The sequence below is a fragment of the Triticum dicoccoides genome, chromosome 7A, assembly GCF_002162155.2.
Source record: "Triticum dicoccoides isolate Atlit2015 ecotype Zavitan chromosome 7A, WEW_v2.0, whole genome shotgun sequence".
Classification (NCBI taxonomy): Eukaryota; Viridiplantae; Streptophyta; class Magnoliopsida; order Poales; family Poaceae; genus Triticum; species Triticum dicoccoides.
The window spans coordinates 414,595,966-414,603,746 of record NC_041392.1 but is presented as its reverse complement, the minus strand read 5'-3'; positions in this window follow the sequence as shown (position 1 = coordinate 414,603,746).

The following is a 7,781-nucleotide window of genomic DNA, read 5'->3' as shown; positions in this document are numbered from 1 at the left end:
TATGTGTTTGATCTCTCTCTCTCTCTCTCTCTCTCGTGTTTTTGAGATGACATGATCTTGATGTATCGCGAGCTTTGCTATTATATTTGGATCCTATGATATTTCTCCTCCCCCTCTTCTCTCTTGTAATGAATTGAGTTTCCCCTTTGAAGTAATCTTATCGGATTGAGTCTTTAAATATTTGAGAACACTTGATGTATGTCTTGCCATGCGTATCTGTGGTGACAATGGGATACTACGTGATTCACTTGATGTATGTTTTGGTGATCAACTTGCGGGTTCCGCCCATGAACCTATGCATAGGGGTTGGCACATGTTTTCGTCGTGATTCTCTGGTAGAAACTTTGGGGCACTCTTTGAGGTTCTATGTGTTGGTTGAATAGATGGATCTGAGATTGTGTGATGCATATCGTATAAGCATACCCACGGATACTTGAGGTGACATTGGAGTATCTAGGTGACATTAGGGTTTTGGTTGATTTGTGTCTTAAGGTGTTATTCTAGTACGAACTCTAGGGCTGTTTGTGACACTTATAGGAATAGCCCAACGGATTGATTGGAAAGAATAACTTTGAGGTGGTTTCGTACCCTAGCATAATCTCTTCGTTCGTTCTCCGCTATTAGTGACTTTGCAGTGACTCTTTGTTGCATGTTGAGGTATAGTTATGTGATCCAATTATGTTAGTATTGTTGAGGGAACTTACACTAGCGAAAGTATGAACCCTAGGCCTTATTTCCTATCATTGCAATACTGTTTACGCTCACTTTTATCATTAGTTACCTTGCTGTTTTTATAATTTCAGATTACAAATACCTTTATCTACCATCCATATACCACTTGTATCACCATCTCTTCGCCGAACTAGTGCACCTATAAAATTTATCCTTGTATTGGGTGTGTTGGGGACACAAGAGACTCTTTGTTATTTGGTTGTAGGGTTGCTTGAGAGAGACCATCTTCATCCTACGCCTCCTACGGATTGATAAACCTTAGGTCATCCACTTGAGGGAAATTTGCTACTGTCCTACAAACCTCTGCACTTGGAGGCCCAACAACGTCTACAAGAAGAAGGTTGTGTAGTAGACATCAAGCTCTTTTCTGGCGCCGTTGCCGGGGAGGTTAGCGCTTGAAGGTATATCTTTAGATCTTGCAATCGAGTCTTTTAGTTTCTTGTTTTATCATTAGTTTAGTTTATAAAAGAAAACTATTAAAAATGGAATTGAGTTTGTCTCATACGCTTCACCTTTTTAATATCTTTCGTGAGTATGATGGAAATGATAATTGTGCTCAAGTGCTAGAAGAAGAAATATATAAAATGTTTGGCACTAAATCTTTGAATGATGAGCATGATTGCAATGTTGTTAGTATGAATTCTTTGAATACCCATGATGCTAATGATGAATGCACTAGTTATGTTGAAAATGCCTCCTATAAACCTGTCAATTTTTGTGGAGTGCATGTTTGCAAGTGCACACCAAATAGGGAAGATAGATATTGCGAGGGGCATAAGTACTTAGAAACCAAATTGTTGCAAGAAGAGCTAGATGAATGTGCTGAAAATTGAAGGTATCTTACCCATACTTGCAAACTTTGCAATGAACATGGTCATTTAAATATCAAATGCAAATTGTTTCATGACCGTATCGTGTCCAAAAATTGTGATGACTTGATTTCCCTTTCACATCACAATGAACTTAGTTTGCTCTTGGGTTATGAAGAAATGAAATGTATAACTGAGGGTATTCCAAAATTTAATCTCGATAAACTTCTTGGTTTTGATCTAGAGAAGATTTGTATGTATTGCGCGGTGAATTGCATTGAAAATCCTTATATTGCCAATTACATAAAGAAAAGAAAACAAATAGGAGATGAAGAGAATACTAATGAAAGGGAAGAGACTTCCCAATATCCTCCTATTATTTCTTATGATGAATCCGGTAACGAGGAGGAGCCTTCTATTCAACCAATCTCATTAATAAGGAGCTCCAAAAAGAGGATTGAACCGACACATGATGTGGTGAATAAGAAGAAAAGAAAAAGGAAGAGAGGTAAAAAGGTATCTCTCCCAAATAAAGTTGCTCCTATTATTGATGTGCCTCATGAAAATGAAACACTTGATGATGATCTCGTTATGCCTATTGCTTGTTGTGATGATTATGATTGGGAAGATAATGGCACTTCTTATGATCTTGAAAATCTTTTTGGCACTTGCTTGGAAGAATATTATAATTGCTATACTATTGGTGCTATATATACTATTAATGATGAGAGTGATTATGCTTATGATATGAAAAGGCCCAAGCTTGGGGAAGCTATGTTTGATGAGGATGACATATTTGAGAATATATTTGCTGCAATTAATGTTTGTCCCAAGCTTGGGGATGCTATGTTTAATAATGATGATATTTTTAGCCTCTCAAGTTTTGATATGCAAAGTTGTTATGATGATAGCATGCCTTCTACTTACGATGATTATATTGATGAAAGTGGGTTTGGAAGAGTGTCAACTTTAGGAAGTAATGATCCCACTATTTTGGAGTATGTTGAATCTTATAATATTTATGAAAGTGGATTTGGAGAGGTCATGACTTTATTTAGTGATGTATCCACTATCTTGGAAGAGGTTTCAATCGATTATGATGAGAACAAAGTTGCTACTTTTGATGATTATTGTGATAAAACTTATGCTATAAAGAGTAGTGATGATTATATTTATAAAACTTGTCATGATTATGAGTACCCTTTCTCTTAACATTACTCCCTTAACGTGGAAACAATTTATAGTATTCAAGTCTCTTATGATACTTCCACTATTCCGAATGAGAAGAATTTTGCTTATGTGGGGAGTAGTAAATTTTCTATGCAAGTAGATCATGAAAAGAATTATTTAGGTGCTGGTTATATTGTTTAATTCATTCATGATGCTACTGAAAATTATTATGAGGGAGGAATATATGCTTGTAGGAATTGCAATAATATCAAATTTCCTCTCTATGTGCTTAAAATCTTGAAGTTATGCTTGTTTTGCCTTCCTATGCTAGTTGATTATTGTTCCCATAAGTTGTTTTCTCACAAAATTCCTATGCATAGGAAGTGGGTTAGACTTAAATGTGCTAGTCATATTCTTCGTGATGCTCTCTTTATGTTTCAATTCTTATCTTTTATGTGAGCATCATTGAAATCATCATGCCTAGCTAGGGGCGTTAAACGATAGCGCTTGTTGGGAGGCAACCCAATTTTATTTTTGTTCCTTGCTTTTTATTCCTGTTTAGTAATAAATAATTCATATAGCCCCTGTTTATATGTGGTTTTATGTGTTTAATTAGTGTTTGTGCCAAGTAGAACCTTTGGGAAGACTTGGGGGAAGTCTTGTTGATCATGCTGTCAAAAACAGAAACTTTAGTGCTCACAAGAATTGCTGCCATTTTTATTTGGAGAGTGATATTTAGTTAATTATTTTTGCAGATGATTAATAGATAAATTACTCAGGTCTTTCAATTTATTTTAGAATTTTTGGGGTACCATAAGTATACGTTTGGTTCATATTACTACAGACTGTTCTGCTTTTGACAGATTCTGTTTTTCGTGTGTTGTTTGCTTATTTTGATGAATCTATGGCTAGTAAAATAGTTTATAAACCATAGAGAAGTTGTAATACAGTAGGTTTAACACCAATATAAATAAATAATGAGTTCATTACAGTACCTTGAAGTGGTGTTTTGTTTTCTTTCGCTAACGGAGCTTACGAGTTTTCTGTTAAGTTTTGTGTTGTGAAGTTTTCAAGTTTTGGGTAAAGATTCGATGGACTATGGAATAAGGATTGGAAAGAGCCTAAGCTTGGGGATGCCCAAGGCACCCCAAGGTAATATTCAAGGACAACCAAGAGCCTAAGATTGGGGATGCCCCGGAAGGCATCCCCTCTTTCGTCTTCGTTCATCGGTAACTTTACTTGGAGCTATATTTTTATTCGCCACATGATATGTGTTTTGCTTGGAGCGTCATTTTATTTTATTTTTATTTTATTGCTGTTATTTAGAACAATGTTTTGCATCTTTTATTTCAATAAAAGTGGCATTTATAGCCTTTACTATGCCTATGATACAAGTATACATGTCGCTGTTTGAAAACAGAAAGTTTACCGCTGTTGCACTAATTCCCTAGAAAAGTCAGAATGTGAAAAAATGTTGAAACCTTTTGCATATTAAGCTCTGATAAATTTACTACAGTTGGAATTTTCTTTCATAATTTTTAGAGCTAGAGAAGTATGAATGTTGCAGCATTCTTTACAGACTATCCTGTTTAGGCAGATTGCTGTTATGTTTGCATTGTTTGCATATTTTTGCTCCTTTAATGTTTCTATTTGAGGATAGGACTATTAAATATGCAGAGGCATTTAGTATGCAATATTGAATAATAATTTTAGTGATTTGCTACAGTAGAGTATGATAAGGTTTTTGCAATGGTTTATACTAACTTATCTCACGAGTCCTTGTTGAGTTTTGTGTGGATGAAGCTTTTGAGATTTAGGGAGACCTTGATATGAGAGGAATTAAGGAGACACAAAAGCTCAAGCTTGGGGATGCCCAAGGCACCCCAAGATAATATTTCAAGAAGTCTCAAGCATCTAAGCTTGGGGATACCCCGGTTGGCATCCCACCTTTCTTCTTCAACAATTATCGGTTAGTTTCGGTTGATCCTAAGTTTTTGCTTCTTCACATGATGTTTGCCATTCTTAGAATGTAATTTTATTTTGCTTTGCTTCCCGTTTGAATAGAATACCAAGATCTGAAATTATTAAATGTTAGAGAGTCTTCACATAGTTGCATAATTATTCAACTACTCATTGATCTTCACTTATATCTTTCGGAGTAGTTTGTCAATGCTCTAGTGCTTCACTTATACCTTTTTAGAGCATGGTGGTAGTTTTATTTTGAAGAAATAGATGAACTCTCATGCTTCACTTACATTATTTTTAGAGTCTTAAATATCATGGTAATGTGCTTAAAAATCCTAATATGCTAAGCATACAAGATTTGTAAGAATTCTTATGAGTATGTTGAATACTAAGAGGAGATTGATGCTTGATGATTGTTTTGAGATATGGAGGTGATAACATCAAAGTCATGCTAGTTGAGTAGTTGTGAATTTGAGAAATGCTTGTGTTGAAGTTTGCAAGTCCCGTAGCATGCACGTATGGTAAACGTTGTGTAACAAATTTGAAATGTGAGGTGTTATTTGATTGTCCTCCTTAGGAGTGGCGGTCGGGGACGAGCGATGGTATTTTCCTACCAATCTATCCCCCTAGGAGCATGTGCGTAATGCTTTGGTTTTTGATGGCTTGTAGATTTTTGCAATAAGTATATGAGTTCTTTATGACTAATGTTGAGTCCATGGATTATACGCACTCTCACCCTTCCATCATTGCTAGCCTCTTCGGTACCGTGCATTGCCCTTTCTCACACTGAGAGTTGGTGCAAACTTCGCCGGTGCATCCAAACCCCGTGATATGATACGCTCTTTCACACATAAACCTCCCTATATCTTCCTCAAAACAGCCACCATACCTACCTATTATGGCATTTCCATAGCCATTCCGAGATATATTGCCATGCAACTTTCCACCGTTCCGTTTATCATGGCACATTCATCATTGTCATATTGCTTAGCATGATCATGTAGTTGACATAGTATTTGTGGCAAAGCCACCGTTCATAATTTTTTCATACTTGTCACTCTTGATTCATTGCATATCCCGGTACACCGCCGGAGGCATTCATATAGAGTCATACTTTGTTCTAGTATCGAGTTGTAAATAAATAGAAGTGTGATGATCATAATTCAATAGAGCATTGTCCCAAAAAGGGGAGAAAAGAGAAAGGACAAAGAAAAAAAAAGTCCAAAAAAATATATAAAAAAATTAAAAAATAAAAGGGGCAATGCTACTATCCTTTTTTGCACACTTGTGCTTCAAAGTAGCACCATGATATAGCGAGTCTCATATATTGTGCTTCATAGTAGCACCATTTTATTCATATAGAGAGTCTCATATGTTGTCACTTTCATATACTAGTGGGAAATTTTCATTATAGAACTTGGCTTGTATATTCCAACAATGGGCCTCCTCAAGTGCCCTAGGTCTTCGTGAGCAAGCAAGTTGGATGCACACCCACTTAGTTTCTTTTGTTGAGCTTTCATACATTTATATCTCTAGTGCATCCGTTGCATGGCAATCCCTACTCCTTGCATTAACATCAATCGGTGGGCATCTCCATAGCCCATTGATTAGCCTCGTTGATGTGAGACTTTCTCCTTTTTGTCTTCTCCACATAACCTCCATTATCATTATTCTATTCCACCCATAGTGCTATATCCATGGCTCACGCTCATGTATTGCGTGAAGGTTTATAAGTTTGAGATTACTAGAGTATGAAACAATTGCTTGGCTTGTCATCGGGGTTGTGCATGATGATAGCATTCTTGTGTGACGAAAATGGAGCATGACTAAACTATATGATTTTGTAGGGATGAACTTTCTTAGGCCATGTTATTTTGAGAAGACATAATTGCTTAGTTAGTATGCTTGAAGTATTATTACTTTTATGTCAATATGAACTTTTGTCTTGAATCTTTCGGATATGAATATTCATATCACAAGTAAGAAGAATTACATTGAAATTATGCCAACTAGCATTCCACATCAAAAATTATGTTTTTATCATTTACCTACTCGAGGACGAGCAGGAATTAAGCTTGGGGATGCTTGATACGTCTCCATCGTATCTATACTTTTTGATTGCTCCATGCTATATTATCTACTATTTTGGGCAATATTGGGCTTTATTTTCCACTTTTTATATTATTTTTGGGACTAACCTATTAACCGGAGGCCCAGCCCAGATTTGCTGTTTTATGCCTATTTCAGTGTTTCGAAGAAAAGGAATATCAAACGGAGTCAAAACGGAGCGAAATCAACTGGAAAAGTTATTTTTGGAAGGAAACCTACCGGATAGACTTGGACCCTACGTCAGAAGATGAAGGAGGTGCTCATGAGGGTAGGGGGCGCGCCCCGCTACCTCGTGGCCCCCCCTTCGGTCCACCGACGTACCCCTTGTACCCATATATACCTACGTATCGTAAAACTTCCAGAGTTCCGCCGTCAGAAGCCTCCGTAGCCACCGAAAACCAATCCAGACCCGTTCCGATACCCTGCTAGAGGGGGCAATCCCTCTTCGGTGGCCATCTTCATCATCCCGGTGCTCTCCATGACGAGGAGGGAGCAGTTCTCCCTCGGGGCTGAGGGTATGTACCAGTAGCTATGTGTTTGATCTCTCTCTCTCTCTCTCTCTCTCGTGTTCTTGAGATGATACGATCTTGATGTATCACGAGCTTTTCTATTATATTTGGATCCTATGATGTCTCTCCTCCCCCTCTTCTCTCTTGTAATGAATTGAGTTTCCCCTTTGAAGTAATCTTATCGGATTGAGTCTTTAAAGATTTGAGAACACTTGATGTATGTCTTGCCGTGCGTATCTGTGGTGACAATGGGATACTACGTGATTCACTTGATGTATGTTTTGGTGATCAACTTGCGGGTTCCTCCCATGAACCTATGCATAGGGGTTGGCACATGTTTTCGTCGTGATTCTCTGGTAGAAACTTTGGGGCACTCTTTGAGGTTCTATGTGTTGGTTGAATAGATGAATCTGAGATTGTGTGATGCATATCGTATAATCATACCCACAGATACTTGAGGTGATATTGGAGTATCTAGGTGACATTA